Source organism: Hemitrygon akajei, chromosome 4, assembly GCF_048418815.1.
Source record: "Hemitrygon akajei chromosome 4, sHemAka1.3, whole genome shotgun sequence".
In the NCBI taxonomy this organism is placed as follows: domain Eukaryota; kingdom Metazoa; phylum Chordata; class Chondrichthyes; order Myliobatiformes; family Dasyatidae; genus Hemitrygon; species Hemitrygon akajei.
The window spans coordinates 21,408,992-21,431,956 of record NC_133127.1 but is presented as its reverse complement, the minus strand read 5'-3'; positions in this window follow the sequence as shown (position 1 = coordinate 21,431,956).

Below are 22,965 nucleotides of genomic sequence, written 5' to 3'. Positions count from 1 at the left end.
GGCACAGAGAATCTGTATATACCGACAAGAATCTGTATTTATTGATAAATAACTTTTATTGTTTCAACTAAAAGCACGTGGGTTCACAAACTGTCTCCCTGTGACACCAATAGAGTTCCCTGACCCTCCATGAACAGTCAATGAAGAGAAAAGGATATTACCTGGGAAAGGAATTTACGCTGGCCAGGCGTTCCTCGTGGTCCCGATCTCCGAGAGTCCGTGGGGTCCTCCTTATCCGCGATGGTTGGTCTCTGGCTGCTGGACAGTTTTTGCCCCTGTGTATTTGGAGCTCCTGAGTCTTATACTGTTCCTCATTAATTAAACCATTGGATCTCCATCCCATTGGTTCAAGGTCATCTGACCTACCTGGGTCACCTTCTTGCTGGTAATCGTACAGGGCTACAGCCAACATTGTTTCATGGCTCTGCCCACCCAGCCTTGTGTATTTGTGACTTTACACTCTGACTGGTCCAAACCAGTTAAATGAGGCAACCCAGACAGAGTCTGACGTGATTACTGATTGCAGGTCTGACATTTTAGACAACAAGTAGCTACTCCTCTGAGAATGGTCTCAGGTATATTGCTCTGATTAGATTGTCCCAGAGCAAGGATCAGTTCAGAGTCCATTCCCTTCACATAAGAAGTGGCTACTTGTTTGAGAATGGTCTCAGGTTTAGCAAATCATTACCTGAAGGTTCCTGTGTCCACATTCAGTTGCTCTGATTAGATTATCCAAGAGCAAGAAATTGTTCAGAGTCCACAAAATGGGGGAAACAAAGACAACTTTCTTGTCTGCTTCCCCTGTCTTTGATCAGACTGAAGTTTCTTCTGGCCAACAAGTCTCTTGAATCAAAGGGGATATAACTTCACTCAGCCTCTCTTGGCCCATCATTGAAATGTTCTCATAACCCATAAACTCACTTTCAAGGACTCTTCACCTCATGTTCTAAATATTTATAGTTTTTATATATTATTATTATTATTATTATTATTATTTCTTTTAGTATTTGCACAGTTTGTTGTCTTTTGCACACTACTTGAACACCCAAGTTGGTGCAGTCTTTCATTATTATGGTTATTATTCTACTATGAATTTATGCCCGTAAGAAAATGAATCAAAGACTTGTACACGGTGACATATATGTACTTTGATAATAAACTTACTTTGAGTGTTGAATCTTCAAAGACAAGGGACGCAGAGGAAAGAATCCAAGTGGGATGTGAGGAGATGAGAAACATTGTTATCCAGATGATGATTATGATTTGGAACTCTCTTCAGTGAATGTGTAGCCAAAAGTGTCAGTTGAGGCTTGAGATTTGTATTATAATGGGGACAGAATGAGTTCTCTGCATGACTAGTTATTGTATTAAGAATTGTTATAAACATGAAGAACAGGCTGCCTTGTGTGCTGAAACAGTTCTATGATTATATGACTAATTTGAATAAATACAATGCAGTAGATGGTAGAATTTTGATAACTAAAAATATAAAGCTGAAAATACTGGGCAGGTTAGATAACGTTCATCCAAATCACCATCCGAATCAGTATTGTTATCACTGACATAGATGACATGAAATTTGTTCTTTAGTGACAGCAGTACAGTATGGAGACATAAAATTACTATAATTACAAAAGAAATAATGCAAAATAAAAGGAATAATGAGATGGCATTCATAGGTTCATGGACTGCTCAGGAATCTGATGGTGGAGGAGAAGAAGCTGTATCTAGATCGTTGAGTGTGGGTCTTTACCATCTTTACCACCTGTAACATCTCCCCAATGTTAATAATGAGCAAAGGGCATGTTCCGGTTGGTGAGGCTCCTGAATGATGATTTAAGTCTTCAACTCAGCACTGATTTAGTTGGTTAATACTAAAACCACTGTGCTACGAGGAGATGAAGCAGAGACCCACAACTGGTAAATTGGTAAAGTGGCTTATTTTTGGCCTTTGTATTAAGAGATAGGCTTCCCTGCTTTGATAATGGTGCAGTGAAATGACTTGTGGGATGAGAATTTTGTCCCATGTAGAGGGATTGAATATGATAGTGTCCAGTTGGAATCAATAAGAACAAGGTAATCTCAATAAAGCCTAGGATTCTGAGGGTTTCTCGTCAGGTTTGATGTGTTGAGACTCTTTTACTGTTTGAAGAACCTAGAGGGTCAACGATCTCAGGACCAGATTGGAGGTAATCTCATTCTGTAATCCTCAGACTCACTTAAAATTGAGAGGAGATGAAATTTCTTCATTTAGGTCGCGAAGCTTTGCAATTCTTTGTCGCAGAAACATGTGGGCACTCATACTCAAAGCAGAAGATGCTTAAAACATCCTAAAATAAAAATGAAAATATTTGGCAATCAAAGGGCTAGAGGGAGAGAGGTACTTAAAACAGATTTTATTGCTAGAAAAAAATTTCAACAAATTAATTAGGCGAAAAACTGAAAAGCTCTCTTGATCTGATGGCTTTTAGTCTGGAGTCTGATAGGAGGTGGATGCAGAACGTATACACATGTTGAACTTCCAGAACTTTCCATATTCCAGAGAGGTACCAAAGGACTAGAAAATGTCAATGAAAAGAGCGAAACAGAAAGCAGGAAATTAAAAGCCAGCTTGGTTGACATCTGTCATTGGCAAAATGCGGGAAGGTAATTGCAGGACATTTAAAAACTACAGGGCTGTATCAAACAGAGTAGGTCAAGAGGAATCAATAGAAGTGTGGAACTGGATTTTGGAAGGTATTTGATTAAGTGCCAGATAAAGTGGCATATCTAGTACATAATTCAGGGAGAACTGGCTAACTAGAGACACAAACGCAAGAAAATCTGCAGATGCTGGAAATCCAAAGCAACACACATAAAATGTTCTATGTGATGGGCATCCTTAATTATGGATGTTGCCTTTTTGAGACATTGCTTTTTGAATATGTCCTTGATAATGTCCACAATAGGTCTACAACAGATACAATCTGACTAGCTTTCCACTTGGCTTTGGAAATCTGGACAATCATATCATCATACCCTCATCTCTAATTGCCAAACACCAAAACCAGGGCCTCTGTACCTCCCCCTACAACTGGATCCTTAATTTCCTCATCAGGAGGCCAAAGCCAGTGCGGACTGGAAAGAGCATCTCCTTGCTGACGATCAACACTGGATGTATGCTTAACCTATTGCTCTACTCTTTCTACACCTACGACTGTGTGGTGACGCACAGGAGTGAGATAGATCAGCTGGTTGAGTGGTGTTGAAACACAAAACTTTACTCTCAAAGTCAGTAAGGCCAAGGAATTGATTGTGAACTTCAGGAAGGGTACACACACCAGTCCTCACCGAGGGATCAGCAGTGGAAAGGGTGAGCAGTTTCAAGTATCTAGGTATCAACATCTCTGAAGTTCTATCCAGTGCCTAATATATTGATACAAATAAAAAACAGATAGTGGCTATATTTCACTAAGAGTTTGAGGATACTTGGCATATCACCAGAGATTCTTGCAAATTTCTACAGACGTACTGTGAAGAACTGGTCACATCTCTGTCTGGAATGGAGGGGCAACTGCACAGGATCAGAAGAAGCTGCAGAAAGTTACAAACTCAGCCAGCACCATCATGGGCACTATGATGGGCACTAGCCTCCCCTGAATGAAGAACATCTTCAAAAGGCAATGTGTCAAATTGGCAGCATCTGCCATTATGAACCCCCATCACCCAGTACACACCCTCCTCTCCTTGCCACCGTCAGGGAGGAGGTACAGGAGCCTGAAGACACACACTCAATATTTTAGAAACAGCTTGTCCCCTGCTGCCATCAGATTTCTGAATGGATAACGAACCTACTACTTCACTGTTTTATTTTTCTTGCTGTCTTTCTGCACAACTTATTTAATTTGATATTTTTTTGTTGTAAGTTACTATTTTTATTATGTATTGCAAGGTACTGCTGCCACAAAACAACGTACAGTATTTCACTACAATATGCACAAAGAGCTCAGCAGGTCAGGCAACATCTATGAAAAGGTATAAACAGTTGACGTTTCGGGCCAAGACCCTTCTTCAGAACTGAGAAGGAAGGGGGAAGATACTGGAATAAAAAGGTGAGGGGAGAGGAAGGAGGATAGCTTGAAGTCAAGTGGGTGAAGAGTTGGAGGGCAGCAGAGATCACAGAAGGAGAGCATGAGAGAGGGTCTCACTGACCTCCCGTTGAAGAGAAGATTTAACCTTTTTCAGGGTAGGGATCCCTCGCAGAGGAGCAGCAAATCATAAACATGAAGAATTCTGCAGATGATGGAAATCCAAAGCAACGCACACAAAAAGCTGGAGGAACTCAGCAGGTCAGGCAGCATCCATGGAAATGAATAAGCAGCCGACGTTTTGGGCCGAGACCCTTCTTCAGAACTGGAAAGGAAGAGAGAGCATGGCAGTGATATTAAACCTGATTCTGATTCTGATGCTGGGGATGCTACTGACTATGAAGGAGCTGGCGGAGTCTGAAGCTTTCTGTAGCCTTTTCTGCTCTGTGCAGTGGCTGCTCCATACCAGATGGTGATACAATCAATGACAATGCTCTCCGCAGTACATCCGTAGAAATTTGCAAGAGTCTTTGGTGACATACCCCGTCTCCTTAAATTCTTAATGAAATATAGCTGCTTAATGAAATATTGTGCCTTGTTTGTAATTGCACAATATGTTGGACCCAGGATAGATCTTCAGACAGACAGACAGACAGACAGACATACTTTATTGATCCCGAGGGAAAATGGGTTTCGTTACAGTCGCACCAACCAAGAATAGTGTAGAAATATAGCAATATAAAACCATAAATAATTAAATAATAATAAGTAAATTATTCCAAGCGGAAATAAGTCCGGGACCAGCCTATTGGCTCAGGGTGTCTGACCCTACGAGGGAGGAGTTGTAAAGTTTGAAGGCCACAGGCAGGAATGACTTCCTATGATGCTCAGTGTTGCATCTCGGTGGAATGAGTCTCCGGCTGAATGTACTCCTGTGCCTAACCAGTACATTTTGGAGTGGATGGGAGACATTTAGAGATATTGACATCCGGGACTTGAAACTGCTCGCCCTTTCCATTGCTGATGAGGACTGATGTGTGTTTGTTCAACTTCCTCTTCCTGAAGTCCACTTACTGATGTTGAGTGTAAGATTGCTTTTGCAACGTTACTGAACTAGATGATCTATCTCACACTTATATGCGTCCTCATCACCGTCTGAAATTCTGCGAACAGCAGCTGTGTCATTAACAAATTCATAGATAGCATTTGAGCTGAGCTTAGCCACACATAAATGAAGAGAGCATAGAGCAGTGAGATAAGCACACATACTTGAATGTGCCTGTGTTGATTGTCAGTAAGGAGATGTTATTTCCAATTTATACAGACTGTGGTCTCCAGGATCCAGTTACAGAGGTGCAGGTTTTGGAGCTTGTTGATTAGTATTGACGGTATGATGGTGTCGAAAGCTAAGCTGTAATCATGTAGGTATTGCTGTGTCCAGGTGATCCAAGGCCAAGCGGAGAGCCACTGTGATTGCAACTGCTGTAGACCTATAGTGTTGATAACAAATCGCATTGGGTCCAGGTTCTTGCTTAGGCAGGTGTTTATTCTGGTCATAACCATCTCCTTAAAGCACTTCATTACAGTAGATGTGAGTGCAACTGGGCAATAGCTATTGAAGCAGTTCACCCTGCTCTTCTTGTGCACTGGTGTGATTGCTGCCTTTTTGAAGAAGGTGGGAACCTCTGACTGTGGCAGTGGGAAGTTGGAGATTGGAGCTAGAATCAGACCGATGGATTAGGAAGTTCTAAGGAAGGTACAGTGCGCTAGCTAAAGGAAATAGATAGGTTAGGTGAGTGGTCGAGAGTTTGGCAGTTGGAGAATAATGTGGGAAAATGTAAGGTTATCCTGACCTCTGGTCCTGTCTGCAGGGAGTTTGCACACTCCACCTGAGGTTTCATATGTGTCAGAGTCAGAAATAGAATCGGAATCAGAATCCCATTTATTATCACTGACATACACTCAGTGGCCACTTCATTATGTACATCTGCTTGTTAACGCAAATATCTAATTAGTCAATCATGTGGCAGCAACTCAATGCATAAAAGCACGCAGACATGGTCAAGAGGTTCATTTGTTGTTCAGACCAAACATCAGAATGGGGAAGGAATGTGATCTAAGTGACTCCAAAGATGAGTTGGTTTGAGTATCTCAGAAACAGCAGATTTCATACACCAGAGTCTCTGGAATTTACAGAGATTGACGCAAAAAGCATGAAACATCCCACGAGCTGCAGTTCTGTGGGCAAAAACACCTTGTTAACGAGAGAGGTCAGAGGAGAACAGCCAGAGTAGTTCAAGCTGACAGGAAGGCAACAGTAACTCACATTACAACAGTGGTGTGTGTGGTGAACTAGATATACCTGTCTGACTGCTCCTGTGGCTCCTCCCAAGACCCTGCTGACTACCCCTGTGGCTCCTCCCACAGACCCCTGTATAAAGGCGACTGTGGCCTGCTGCTCTCCCTCATTTTCCCCAGGATGTAGTGTGTTCTTCAGTCAATAAAAGCCGATATCTCACTTCCTAAGTCTCGGCGTGAGTTATTGATGGTGCATCAGTGTGTAGAAGAGCATCTCTGAATGCACAACACATCGAACCTTGAAGTGGATGGACTACAGCAGCAGAAGACCATGAACATGCACTCAGTGGGCATTTTATTGAATACCTAATATAGTGATTACTGAGTGTTTATCATGAAACTTGTTGCTTTGTGGCATCAGTACAGTACATAAAATGAACTATAAGTTACTGTATATTAAGAAACGTACCAAAAATTTAAAAAGTATTGCAAAAAGAGATCAAAAACAGTGAGGCAGTCCTGACGAAGGGTCTCGGCCCGAAACGTCGACAGCGCTTCTCCCTATAGATGTTGCCTGGCCTGCTGCGTTCCACCAGCATTTTGTGTGTGTTGTTGTTTGAATTTCCAGCATCTGCAGATTTCCTTGTGGTTGAGGCAGTGTTCATGGGTCGATGGGCCATTCAGAAATCTGATGGCTGAGGGGAAGAAGCTGTCCCTATAATGTCGAGTATGTGTCTTCAGGCTCCTGTACCTCCTCCCCGATTACAGTAATGAGAAGAGGGCACGTTCTCAGTGCCTTAGTTTCCTTCTATATCCCAAAGACACGTGAGTTGACAGCTCAATTGGCCACGGTAAATTTCTCCTAGCGTGTGGGGGAGTTGATAGGAAAGCGGAGAGGATTAAATTGGAGAGGAGTAATTTTGTGTTTGACGATGGCTCAAACTGATAGCCCGAGGTGCTTGTTTCCATGATCGATGACTCACGCTGATCATTGCAGATATCATTCAAAGAGGGAGAAAATGAAGGGCTTAACATTGCAAATGGAGATTCGCGAAAAATCAGAGAAACACAAAGCTTGTGGATCAGAAAGACGGTTTTTATTTTGGCTTATCCCCACACACAATAGGTGTAAATTATAGAGAATCAAATGGAGAGCTGCAGACAGAATCTCAAATAACAACCGATTTTCTGCAAAACCACAGGGGTGCAAGCCAGCCTTCTGTTTGTCAGACACTGGAAGTTGGCATTAATTTATTTCATTCAAAGATTTACATTTAATATTACAGAGCAAAATCAATTGATCCTTGTTACCTAGTCACCTCCACTTCCTCATCTTAGTCTATCAATGCCACATTTTCCTTCCTGTATTTTCAGAGTTTAATGTTAAATGTATCTCTGTTACTTACCTTCACATGCTGGCAAATTCTACATTTTAACCACCTTTAAGTACAGAGACTTCTTCTGAATTCCTTTCTGTAATTCATATTGACTATCTTACATAGAGCAGAACAGCACTGGAACAAGATCTTTGACCCAGCATATCTGTGCCAAATTAAACTAATTAATCCCTTCAAGCAACACGCACAAAATGCTGGAGGAACTCAGCAGGCCGGGTAGCATCTATGGAAAAAAGTACAGTTGACGTTTCGGGCCAAGACCCTAACCTCTTCATTCTGCATATGATTCATATACCTCTGTTCCCTGCATATTGACGTGTCTGACAATAAGCCTCTGGAATGCCGCTGTCATGTCTGCTTCCACTACCACCCTTGGCAGATCTTTCCAGGGACCTACCACTCTCTGTAAAGTGGGCTCTCACTTTCCTTCTTTTATTTATTGCTCTGAATTTTGGAATTTTCACAAATGGAGATGTCTCCGAATGTTTTAGAATACGAAAAGAGCACTGGGAGTAAAGAGGTGACTTTTAAACTTGCAACATCTTAAAATTTTCCAGCTCTGGCAAGTGCTTGCACCTTGTGTCTTGGCCCAGAGGGAAAATGGAGTACATCTTACCCAGGTGTGATGGTGCCTTGTTCTGACCGGATTTGACGCTCTTAATTTTTGTTTGAATCTGATCGACATTCACTTTGCCCTCATATTTCCTCATGTAGTTTCATTCTCTTACACCATGTGGCTTTTATTTGCATTTCTAGCTCTTTTGGATTTGCAAGTTCTTTTCTGTGCCATGGTTCTGCTGAAGGGGTTAGATAATGAAGCCAATGAGTTCTAGGTCCACGATATTCATCATTATAAATGGCTGTGCAAAGTGAGTGTTTTGGTACAGTGTATCCTTGTATTCCTGGGACTGGCACAGAGTAGAGCCACTGGACTGAATTGAATTTAATTGATTTTACTTCTTACATCCTTCACATACAAATGGAGTAAAAATCTTTATGTTACGTCTCCATCTAAATGTGCTATGTGCAATCATATAATTTATAATAATTTATGATACATAGAACAGTCAATGTAATATAGGGTACACTCAAACCAACGTGAATTCATCAGACTGATGTCCTCAGAGTTCCAGTGATCCGGATTCAATCCTGTCCAATTCTGCTGTTTATGTGGAGTTTGCAAGTTCTCTGTGACCGTGTGGGTTTAGAGTCATAGAGACATAGAACACTACAGAACAGAAACAGACCCTTCGACCCACCTTGTCAGTGTCAAAGTGTTATTCTGTCTACTCCCAGCAATCTGCATCCGGATCATTGTCCTCCTTACAGGTTTGAAGGGCCGAATGGCCTAATCCTGCACCTATTTTCTATGTTTCTATACCCCTCCCATCCATGTACGCTTCCAAATTTCTCTTAAATGTTGTAATCGAACCCGCGTCCATCACTTGCGCTGTCAGCTCGTTCCATACTCTCATCACCCTCTGAGTGAAGAGGTTTCCCGTCATGGTCCCCTTAAATATTTAACCTTCCACCTTTAACCTATAGTCTCACCCAACATCAGTGGAAAAAGCCTGCTTGCATTTCATCATCACCATCATTGTTATGTGCCATGTCATATGACATAGGCAATTGTAGTTTACAAAAGAGGTTAGTCATTGCCTTCTCTGGACAGCGTCTGTACAAGATGGTGACCCCAGACATTACCAATGCACTACAGAGCTTGTCTGCCTAGCATCAGTGGGCGATTAACTAGGAGCCGTGATGTACACTAGCTGCTCATGAACCTGCTCCCATGGCTTCACGCAATCCTGATTGAGAGAGGCTAAGCAGGTGCTACACCTTGTCCAAGGGTGACCTGCAGACCAGCAGAGGAAAGAAGCACCTTACACCTCCTTTGGTAGAGATGTATCTCCACCTCACTACCCAAGTACCCTTGCATTTACACTTTGCCTTTGTAACTTTGTATATATCTATCAAATCTCCCCTCATTCTCTTACACTTTCAGGAATAAGATCCTAAACTATTCAACCTCTCCCACTAACTCAGGTCTTCAAGTTCCAGCAGCTTCCTTGTAATCTGGACACTTTGGCTCCCTGCTATATCCTAAAGCAGTTTGATTGGTTCATTGGCCACTATGTTGTGCATGTGGCTGGCAGAATCTGGGAGAAATTGATGGGATTTTGGGGAGAAAACACTGCGTAATGTAGAATTGTTGTAAATGGGTGATTTTTGGTTAGTGTGGATACTGGACTGAAGAGACTATTTCCATATTGTTTGACTCTATCACAATGACTCATGGGCAGAGAGCGTCACACTGTTCATTAATGCAAAATGTAAGTACCAAATCAAAGAGAAATCAATGTCATTGCAGCACAAATTTACGTCAGTAATTAGGTACATCTGTACACCTATTTATTATTTGAGTTACAGTCATGGAGAAGTACAGCACAGAAACAGGCCCTTCAGCCCATCTAGTCCACACAGAAACCATTTAGACTGCCTACTCCCAACAACCTGGAGCGGGACCATAGCCCTCCTTACCCGTACTATCCATGTACCTATCCAAACTTCTCTTCAGTGCTGAAATCGAGCTTGCGTGGACCACTTGTGCTGGCAGTTTTTCCATACTCCCACAAACTTCTGAGTGAAGAAGTTTTTCTTCATGTTCCCCTTCAACTTTTCACCTTTCTTCTTTAAGAATGACTTCTGGTTGTAGTCCCACCAAACCTCAGTGGAAAAAGCCTGCCTGTATTTACCCTATAAATACCCCTCATAATTTTGTATACTTCATTCAAATCTCCTCTCAATCTTCTACGTTCTAAAGAATACAGCCTTAACGTATTCAATCTTTCCTTGTATCTCAGGTCCTCCGGACACGGCAACATTCTTTTAAGTTTTCTCTGCACTTTTTCAACCTTGTTTACATCTTTCCTGCAGGCCGGTGACCAAAACTGCACACAATACTCTAATTAGGCCTCACCATCATCTTATATAAATTAAACATAACATCCCATCTTAGGTACTCAATACATTGATTTATGAAGGCCAATGTGCTAAAAGGTTTCTTTACCTGTGACACCGCTTTCAACTAACTATGTACAGTACTTGCATTCCCAGTCGCCTTTGTTCTACCACACTCTTCAGCACCCTACCGTTCACTGTGTAAGATCTACCCTGGCTGGTCCTACCAAAGTGCAAAGCTTTGCCTTTTATTCTGACAGGCACGTACAAGCTTTGTACTGTCAAAATTTCATTTTAAAGGCCTCCCACTTTCCAAGCACACCCTTGCCAGAAAACAGCTTATTCCAATCCACACTTGCCAGATCAATTCCAATACCATCAAAACTGGCCTCTCTCCCATTTACAGACGTACCTCTTTGCATATTTACTTTGAAACTGATGACATTGTGGTCACTGGACGCAAGGTGTTCCCCCACACAAACTTCGGACACCTGCCTTGTCTCGTTTCCTATATGCAGATCAAGTATTATATGCTGTCTCGTTGGGACTGCTAAGTACTGTTGAAGGAAACTTTCCTGAATGCATTTGACATACTCTATGCCATCTAGTCCTTTAACAGTATGGGATTCCCAGTCAATATGGGGAAAGTTAAAATCACCTACTACAGCAACCTTATGTTTCTTGTGTTACGAACCCCGTAACTGGGTCACTTACCAGCAAAGATAGAGAGGTCCGTTGAAGTCTGATGATACTATTTTAACAGTATTTATTGGTAAAAATACACAAAAATAATATCAATGCAAACATACAAATACTATACGTCATCAATACTAGATTTAAAAGTGCAGGTATAATAATAATCAATAAGAAATAGCTCTATCGTTGTCTAGGGGATAATGTATTGTCCGATGGAAATATAAAAGTCACTCAAGTTCATTCAGGCTGCAGCCTTTGGTTGGAGTCAAGAGAGAGTTTTAGAAACTTGCCAGCTTTTCCTTTTTATGATGTCGATCCTTCCAGAGTTCCGTTGGTGTTGATTTCTCCTTTAGCTAAAGCCGTTCTTCCGTGGTAAGGCCCCAATCCCGGCAAAGGGAAAGGACGCACGCGGGCTCCCCACCGGCTGTCGCTATTAAACGCTGTCACGGGATTTCTAGCGTTTCTCCTGGTGCGTCTGAAGGGGTTGTTCCCCAGACCCTCTTTTATCCTTACTCACGGGGTCTCAGATGTCAATCAGGTTGGGATGATGCAATCCCTCAACCAGCCCACTCTGGTCATTCCCTAAGGGCTTCAATGAATAGTACAGTACTCAATACACAATTCCGTCTCCAAGAGACAATGGCCGTTATCAATGGTTCTGCCTTTCTGGGGCCAGGACACACATTCCAAAATCTGTGTATTCTGGATGTCTCTCTCTCATTTCCTGGGTCCCAGACCCGAATTAATAGCGATCTTGCGATTCCCGAAAAGGAGGGGGCTACTTTGTACCCTTCGGCCCCTCAGAGTTGTGGCACATTCGTAACACTTACAACAGTCTGCAATTTCTTTACAAATTTGTTCCTCTAAATCCTTAGGACTTTTGGGTGGTCTGTAATATAGCCCCATTAACGTGGTCATACCGATCTCATTTCTCATTTCCATCCATAGCGCCTCACTAGTTGAGTTCTCCAGTCTGTCCCGACTGAGCACTTTTGCGATACTTTCCCTGTCTAGTAACGCCGCATCTCCTCCTTTAAACCCTCCCACTCTGTCATGTCTAAAACAGCGGAACCACGGAATACTGAGCTGCCAGTCCTGCCCCTTCTGCAACCAAGCTTCACTAATGGCTACAACATCATAATTCCAGGGGTTGATCCATGCCGTGAGATCGTCTGCCTTTCGTGTGATATGTCTTGCGTTGAAATATATGCAACTCAGGTCACAAGTCGCATCATGCTTAAGCTTTTGATTCCTGACTTTGTCTGAGGTCTTACCAACATCTATCTCCATTGCCTCCCCACTAAATATTCTGACACCCTGGTTCCCATCTCCTGCAACACTAGTTTAAGCCCCATCATGCAGCATTAACAAACCTTCCCTCTAGGATATTAATCCCCCTCCAGTTCAGGTGCAAACCGTCCCTTCTGTACAGCCCCACCTTCCCTGGAAGAGAGCCCAAGGATCCAAAAATCTATGCCCTCCCTCCTGCACCAACACCTTAGCCACCTATTAAACTGTATAATCTTCCTGGTTCTGGCCTCATGAGCAGATGGCATGGGTAGCAATCCTGAGATCACAACCCTGGAGGTCCTGCCCTTTAATTTAGCACCCAACTCCCTGAACTCCCTTTGCAGAACCTCGTCACTTGTCCTTCCCATGTCGCTGGTACCCACATGGACCATGAACTCTGGCTGTTCACTCTCCCGCTTAAGAATGTCGAGGACTCGTTCCAGGGTGTCCCGGGCCCTGGCACCCAGGGATGCGGCATACCATCCAGGAATCTCATTTTTGCCACAGAACTCCTGCTTGTTCCCCTAATTAATGAATCCCCTATCACCATAGCATGCCTCTTCTCTCCCACTTCCCTTCTGAGTCACAGGGCTAGACTCAGTGCCAGAGACCCAACTACTGTGACTTTCCTCTGTTAGATCAACCCTACCCTAATAGTATCCAAAGAGATATACCTGCTATTGAGGGGAATGGCCACAGGGGTACTCTGCACTATCTCCTTAACCACTTTCCCCTTGCTGACTGTCACCCAGTTTCCTGTGTCCTGCACCTTGGGTGTAACTACCTCTCTATATGTCCTGTCTACCACCCTTTCAGCCTCCTGAATAATCCAGAGTTCATCCAGTTAATGCAAATATCTAATCAGCCAGTCAGGTGGCAGCAACTCAATGCATAAAAGCATGTAGACATGGTTAAGAGGTTCAGACCAAACATCAGAATGATGAAGAAATGTGATCTAAGTGACTTTGACTGTAGGATGATTGTTGGTGCTAGATGGGGTGGTTTGAGTATCTTTGAAACTGCTGATTTTCTGGGATTTTCACACACACCATTGTCTAGAGATTACAGAGAGTGATGTGAGAAACAAAAGAATAACATCCAGTGAGCAGCAGTTCTATGGTGGAAAATGCCTTCCAGTGGTGTTAGACTGTCCCCAATTTCTGCCCTTCCTCCTCAGCTACCGCCAAAAGCTGCCTTTTTCTGCCTCCTCAGCCAACTCCCTGGTGGTCCTCCTGAGCCTTGCTCCAGTCACTGCCATATCATGGAGTAACATTGTCATCGGTGCGCCGATGAAGCCCCAGCATCCTCCCTCCACAGGGTAGATGATGGTCCTCCAGCCAGCTTCCTTACTCTCAGCTTCCAGGTCTGTGTGCTTCAGCCTCTTCCTCTCACAGACAGCCTCTATGGAATGGTTAACTCAACGAGGATGACTGTCTTGGTGGCTGTGGACCACTGTACCATATCTGGGTGGTGATTTCCATGGGGAACTGTAGCTGTCTGCTGATGTCTGCCCTCATGTTCCACTCCTTGCCTATAGATTGGAGTCCTGAAGGAGCTCTTGGGTGGGTGCATTCAGCACTCTCCCCAGCTCTAACAAACAGGATGAGTTGTCATCCCGCTGGGGAAAGGCTGCTTCTTGCATCCCACCTGCAGGTCTCTCGGATCTCCATCAGCTTCTGTAGGACTTGGTTGTGCTGCCAGCGGTAATGCCCTTGCGACAGCGCAGTCTTGCCTCCTGCCAGGAAGTGTTGGAGGTTGGCATTGGTTGTATCACACAGGATCAGCTATCCTCACTGCCAGACCACTGGTGAAGATTTCGAGGGCAGGGCAAAGTGTCATAAGTTGCCCTGCTGTTGTCAATTTTATCAAAACTTAAGGAAACACCAATAATGATCAATGCTAGTACCACAGTAAAGAGCAAACATTTCATTAGTTGTTTAATGGAGGCAGTTAGTCAATTTATTATCATAAGAACATAAGAAATAGGAGCAGGGGGACATCACGTGAGATTGAGGATTGAGACGTGGAAATCCAGCTGTCCCGTAAAAAACCAGTAAAATAACGTTTAAGTGAAGAAAAGTTAGTAAATACTTTTTAAAAACTACTTATAAACTATTCAGGATTGTCGTAAGATATGCCTCCTAAACAGAAGCAGAAGAAAACTACTACTTTGAAGACAACACAAGTTGGAAAAGAATCAAGGCCGGTCACCATGAAAGAGCCTCGGGCTCAACTGCATTTTACCTCTGGCGATACAGAACAGGAAACTGCGGCAACATCAACCGTTTCCAAAAAAAAGAGCAACAGGAATTGCTCATGCGTGAAGGAAAGGGCATGCGCAAACACGAGCAACCCAAACTACAAATCCCAGCTACGATCGGAACTGAAAGTGAAAGTGAAGTTGAGGTGGAATCAGATTCTCTGGATAAATCAGATGAAGATGAAGAGACAAACAAAGAAGAGCAACAGGAAGAGGTTGGAGGTGATGGAGACATAAGAAAAACTTTGGTGCAAATAATGCATGAATTAAAAGCATTAAAAGTAATAAAAAAAGATATTAAAAATATGAAGATTATGTTTGATAAAATAATGAAAAGACAGGACAAAATGGACAAGAAAATTAAAAACTTGGAAGAAACAATGGGAGACACCATTGATAGAGTGAATAAACTGGAAGATAATATTTCTGCCTGGACATCAGAAAGAAAACAGTTGTTGGAAAAAGTGGATGTGCTTGAAAATTTTAGCAGATGATACAATATTAAGATTGTTGGACTTAAAGAAGGTATAGAGGGTGAGGATTCAATACATTTTTTTCAAAAATGGATCCCGGCAATTTTGGAAATGGAAGAAGGAACCCAGTTAATTGAAATTGAAAGGGCTCACAGAGCCTTAAGACCAAGACCTCAAGTTGATCAAAACCCACGATTAATCTTGATAAAATGCTTACGATATCAAGATAAAGAAAAGATCCTGAAGGCGGCTGCCCAACATGCCAGAAAGAGAAAAGGGCCATTGATGATAGAAGGGAAAACAGTTCTTTTCTATCCTGTATAAATTATGACCTTTTGAAGAGAAAGAAGCAATTTAACCCAGCGAAAAAAGTTTTATGGGAAAAAGGCTATAAATTTAGATTGCACCACCCGGCAACCCTGATAATTTTTCTGGATGACAGAAAAAGAAGTTTTTTACTGATTATCGGGATGCAGAAGAATTCGCACAAGAACTCGCAAATATTTGCTAATTACAGTCAAAGATTTATAAGTGAAACAGATTAAAGATGAAGATAGGGACAGTGAATGGAACTGATGGATGTTTAAGGACAGAAGAATATTTAAATATATTCTTAATTATATGATACAGGGGGAGAGAGGTTAAAATTTGAGAAATATTATTCGAGAGTAGTGATATTTTTTTCTTCTCTTATATATACTTTTTTATGTTACGGGGGAGCTGGGGGAACTTCGGATCGATTGCTACGGGATTCACATGTGTAATCATGGCGATTGCCATGACCCGTACAATGGAGGGGGTAATGTTGTGTTTTTTTTCATTCACAACATTAGTAGGGGGGTATTTTGTTGTTTTTTTCTTTATAATCTATTTTTCTTTTATCTTTCTTCCTTTGCCTGGACAATTGGGGGGGGGGGACACATAGCAACATGAAGAATTTTAAAAAGATTCCCCAAGGTACTACGAAAGTTGAAAGATTAGGTATTATTATAGATTGGAGTAACCCTGTTAAAAATAATGACTAATTTACTGAATTTTTAAAGTTTTAATGTTAATGGGCTTAATGGACCGGTGAAAAGAAAAAGAATTTTAACATATATTAAGAAAATGAAAATAGATATAGCTTTTTTACAAGAAACACACCTAACAGAGATAGAACATCAGAAATTAAAGAGAGATTGGGTCGGAAATGTTATTGCAGCTTCATTTAACTCAAAGGTGAGGGGAGTTGCAATTTTGGTTAATAAAACTTTACCAATTAAAATACAAAATGTATTAATTGATTCTGCGGGGAGATATGTAATTATACATTGTCAAATTTTTTCAGAACTATGGACTCTTATGAATATTTATGCACCAAATGAAAATGATGTAAAATTTATACAAGAGGCCTTTTTGAATCTGGCTGACGCATATGACAAAATATTAAAAGGTGGAGATTTTAATTTTTGTTTAGACCCAGTTTTAGATAGATCAACAAAGGTTGTTACAAAATCAAAAGTAGCAAAATTAACTTTATCATTGATGAAAGATTTAAATTTGATTGATATATGGAGAAGAATTAATCCAAAAGAAAGAGATTATTCATTTTATTCAAATAGACATAAAACTTATTCAAGGATAGATTTTTTTCTATTATCAACGAATATTCAAGACAGAGTGAAAAATATGGAATATAAAGCAAGAATATTGTTGGATAATTTCCCCCTTGATAATGACAATGATAATGATGGATAAAGAGGAATTGATTTACAGATGGAAATTTAATTCAATATTATTAAAACATCAAGATTTTTGTGATTTCATGAAAAAGCAGATTCAGTTTTTTTTTTAGATACAAATTTACATTCAGTTGATGATAAATTTATAGTATGGGAAGCAATGAAGGCATATTTGAGAGGTCAGATAATAAGTTATACTTCTAAAATTAAGAAGGAATATATGGTAGAAACAGATCAATTGGAGAAAGAGATTACAAAATTAGAAAAAGAATCTCAAAGATATATGACAGAAGAAAAAAGAAGACAACTTGTTAACAAGAAGTTACAATATAAATCACTTTAGACATACCGAACAGAAAAAGCAATTATGAGAACTAAACAGAGATATTACGAACTAGGTGAAAGATCACACAAGATTCTTGCTTGGCAGTTAAAAGCAGACCAGATTTCCAAAACTATAAATGCAATTAGAACACGTGTAAATAAAATTACTTATAAACCTTTAGAAATTAATGAAATTTTTAAGAATTTTTATTCTGAACTGTATCAATCAGAATCACAAAATGATAATGTTGAGATAGAAAGGTTTTTATCACAAATAACTCTTCCAAAATTGAATTCGGAAGAACAGAAGGGATTAGATATGCCTTTTACATTAAAAGAGGTCGAAGAAGCTCTAGGATCACTTCAGAGTAATAAATCCCCAGGAGAAGATGGTTTTCCGCCTGAATTTTACAAAAAGTTTAAAGATTTATTAATTCCTCCTTTTATGGAGTTAATACACCAAGCGGAAAGAATGCATAAACTTCCAGAATCTTTTTCGACAGCTATTTTAATAGTATTGCCCAAAAAAGATAGAGATCTTTCAGAGCCAACATCATATAGACCTATTTCTTTGTTAAACACTGACTATAAAATAATAGCAAAAATCTTATCTAACAGATTATTTAAATACTTACCAAAATTAATACATATAGATCAAACAGGATTTATCAATAATAGACAATCGGCAGATAATGTAACTCGGTTACTTAGTATAATTCATCTGGCACAAAAGAGGGAGGAAATGAGTGTGGCAGTTGCTTTAGATGCAGAAAAAGCATTTGATAGATTGGAATAGGATTTTTTATTTAAGGTATTGGAAAAGTATGGGTTAGGAAAATCTTTTATAAAATGGATTAAAACCTTAAATACTAATCCCAAAGCTAAAGTAATGACAAATGGTCAAATTTCAACATCATTTCAGTTAACAAGGTCAACTAGACAAGGTTGTCCATTATCACCTGCTTTATTTGTGTTGGCGATAGAACCATTAGCTGAATTAATTAGAACAGACCCAGATATTATGGGTTTCAGAGTTAACCAGGAGGAATATAAGATTAATTTATTTGCTGACGATGTTTTGCTTTATTTAACAAACCCATTGTATTCGCTACGTAAATTATCTTCTAGATTGGAAGAATATGGGAAAATATAAGGCTACAAAATAAATTGGGATAAAAGTGAAATTCTACCCCTTACTAAAGGAGATTATAGTCAATGTCAATTAATAACTCAATTTAGATGGCCGATAAATGGTATAAGATATTTAGATATAAGAGTTGATAATGATATAAAGAACTTATATAAATTAAATTATTTACCATTATTGAAAAAAATTCAAGAAGATCTTGATAAATGGATGATGTTACCAATAACATTAGTAGGCAGAGTAAATGCTGTAAAAATTAATGTATTCCGTAGATTACAATATTTATTCCAAACACTACCAATACAATTACCGCAGAAGTTTTTTCAAGAGTTAAATAAATGTGTGAGGAAGTTCCTTTGGAAGGGTAAGATGTCAAGAATATCGTTGGAAAAATTGACATGGAAATTTGACCTAGGAGGGTTACAACTTCCAAACTTTAAAAATTATTATAAAGCAAATCAACTTTGATTTATTGCATCTTTTTTTGATGAAGATAAACCGGCATGGATTAGAATAGAACTAGATAAAATAGGAGAAAATATACCAGAAGATTTTATATATAAGTGGGAATCTAAATGGATACGGGAATAGAAAGAATCTCCTATATTACAACATTTGATTGATTTATGGAATAAGATAAATGTTGATCAATGGATAAAGAAATCTTTATTAGCAAAGAGACCTTTAATTCAAAATAAACTTATTCCTTTTACAATGGATAACCAACTTTTATACAACTGGTTTCAAAAAAGGATTAGATATATAGGAGATTGCTTTGAAGGAGATATATTAATGTCATTTGATCAATTAAAGAATAAATATAAAATATCAAACAACACTCTTTTTTGTTATTTCCAATTAAGGGCTTATTTAAGAGATAAATTGGGTCAAACAATGTTATTGCCGAAACCTAATGAAATAGAAATTTTAATTCAAAAAGGAAAAATTTAAAAATTTATTTCTTGTATGTATAGTTTGATTCAAAAGCAGGCAATTAAACAAGGAATTCATAAGTCAAGACAAAAATGGGAAACTGATTTGAAATTAAAATTGAAGAAACAAATTGGTCAAGACTATGTCTTGACAGTATGACAAATACAACAAATGTCCGGCTAAGACTAGTGCAATGTAATTTTTTACATCAATTATATATTACACCACAAAACATAAATAAATTAAACCCAAATATATCTGGTCAATGCTTCCGATGTAATCAAGAAATTGGTACTTTTTTACACTCTACTTGGTCTTGTTTTAAAATTCAACCTTTTTGGACAAATTTAAGATTTTTGGAATACAACTTCCACATAATCCAACATTATTTTTACTAGGTGATATTGAAGGGATAAAATCGAAATCCAAATTGAATAAATATCAGAAAGAATTCATAAAAATTGCATTGGCAGTAGGCAAAAAGGCGATTGCAGTTACTTGGAAATCAGATTCATACTTAAGTATAGATCATTGGAAGAATGAAATTTTTAGCTGCATTCCACTTGAAAAAATTACTTATAATTTAAGAGATAAATATGAAATATTTCTGAAAATTTGGTGCCCTTATTTACAAAAGATAGGATTAAATATATAGGTGCTCCGAAGATAAAATTATTGGTTATCTGGGGAAAGAAATAAATATACATATTAAAGTTATTATGAACTCCATGGAGCATGTGGGGATCTTCTGATATCCAGGCATTCTTTCTTTCTTTCTTTCTTTTTTCTTCTTTTTTTTCCTATAGGGATATGTTAGGGGGGAGGGGTTAAGGGGAGGGGGCAAGGGTTGATAATTTTTTTTTCTTTCTGTAACCTATTTGAAAATTCAATAAAAAAAAAGAAATAGGAGCAGGAGTAGGCCATCCGGTCCATCCAGCCAGCCCAGCCATTCAATAAGATCATGGCTGATCTGTCTGTAAACTCAGCTCCATCTACCTTCCATTTCCCCATAACCCTTAATTCCCTTACTATCTAAAAACCTGCTTCTTAAATATATTTAATGAAGAAGCCTTAATTGCTTCCCTGGGCAGAGAATTCCACTGATTCATCACTCTTTGGGAAAAACAGTTTCTCCTCATCTCTATCCTAAATCTTCTCCCCTGACTCTTGACGCAATATCCCTTAGTTCTAGTCTCACCTACTGGAAACAGTTTTCCTACTTCGGTCTTATTTATCCCTTTCAAAATTTTGTATGTTTCTATAAGATCCCCTCTCATTTTTCTGAACTGCAGAGAGTATAGTCCCAGGTGACTCAATCTCTCCCCATAGGTTAACCCCTTCATCCCTGGAATCAACCTGGTGAACCTCCTCTGCACTGCTTCCAAAGCCAGTATATCCTTCCTCAAGTATGGAGACCAGAACTGCACAGTACTCCAGGTGCAGTCTCACCAGTACCCTGTATAGTTGCAGCATGACCTCGCTGCTCTTGAATTCAATCCCTCTAGCAATGAAGGCCAATATTCCATTTGCCTTCTTAATAACCTGTTGTACCTGCAAGCCAACTTTTTTGTGGTTCATGCACAAGCACTCCCAAGCCCCTCTGCACAACAGCATGCTGCAATCTTTCACCATTTAAATAATAATCTGCTCTTCTATTATTCCTTCCAAAGTGCATGATCTCGCATTTACCAACATTGTGTTCTATCTGCCAGACCTTGGCCCACTCACTTAACCTATCTATATCCCTCTGCAGACTCTCCACATCCTGTGCACAATTTGATTTTCCACTCAGTTTAGTGTCATCTGCAAATTTTGCTACACTACACTCTTCCAAATCATCAATGTAAATGGTAAACAGCTGTGGACCCAGCACCTACCCCTGCGGCATCCCGCTCACCATAGACTGCCAACCAGAGAAACACCCATTTATACCAACTCTCTGCCTTGTATCAGTTAACCAATCCACTATCCATGCCAATACACTTCCTCCGACTCCATGCATCCGTATCATATTTATAAGTCTCTGGTGCAGCACCTTATCGAACGCTTTCTGGAAATCCATGTATCTATCAAAACTATAAGTTATGAAAATTCACAAGATTGCATTAACCATCCAGACGCAATTCTACAGGCAGCTGATAGAAAGGTGACAGTAACTCAAGTAACCACATATTAAACAACAGTGTGCAGAAGAGTGTCTCTGAACGCACAACACATCACACCTTGAAGCAGATGGGCTTCAGCAGCAGAAGATCACAAACAACAGGTACCTAATAAAGTGGCCACTGAGTGAACACATCAAATCATTATGCAGTGCAATGAGCTAGAATAGGGTTAAACAATAACAATGCAGAATAAAATGTAAAAACTATTGAAAAAGTACAGTGCAAGTAGACGATGAAGTGCAAGATCATAACAAGGTAGATTGTGAGAACAAGAGCCCATTTGACAATGCAGGAGGTCTGTTCAAGTGTTTGTTAACAGCGGGATATGAGCTATACTTGACCCTAGTGTTACGTGCTTTCAGGATTTTGTATGGAAGTGAACTTGATGGTTGACAAGTTCTGGACAGGTACAGGAAGCAATACCAATACAGCGGAGAAAGAGCTGGGGAGTGTTCCCGGAGTGTGTTTGGAACAGAGATTGCTTCACGTTGCCAACGCAAAGGTAGGCATAATGAGGGCCCGTGCAAGCGCCCCTGGCTATACCTTTGGTCTGGAGAAAGTTGAATTACTGAGAGAGAAATTCACTGACCTGTGATCAATATCCATAGTACAACTGTGCTACAATAACTCCACATTCACTACCCAGCAGTAAATTCATGGACCACTGAATGTCACAACATGGCATTTCAATTTAGCTTGGAGAAAGGTTACTAGTGTAAGTCGGCCTCAATCAGAAACTCTCTCAAAGGTCAGGATTTGCTTTTATGACTCACGGAGGGATCTCACAATCTCATAAACGCAAGATATTTTGCAGATGCTGGATATCCAAAGTAACACGTACAAAATGCTGGAGCTACTCAGCTGGAGAGGAATCAACAGTCAATGTTTCAGTCTGAGACCCTTCATCAGGATTGCAAAGGAAAGGGGAAGAAGCCAGAATGAGAAGGTGGGAGGAGGAGGAGCAGGAGTACAAACTGGTAGGTGACAGATGAAGCCAGGAAGGGGAGGGGAGGGGTGTTGAAGTCAGAAGCTGGGAAGTGATAGGTGGAAAAGGCTGAAGAAGAAAGTATCTGATGGGAGAGAAGACTGGACCATGGGAGAAAGGAAAGGAGGAGGGGAGCCAGTGGGATGTGATAAGCAGTTGAGAAGAGGAGAGGGTAAGAGGGAGCTAGAGCAGGGAATGGAAGAAAAGGGAAGGGAGGTTAGCAAAATCAATGTTCATGCCATCAGATT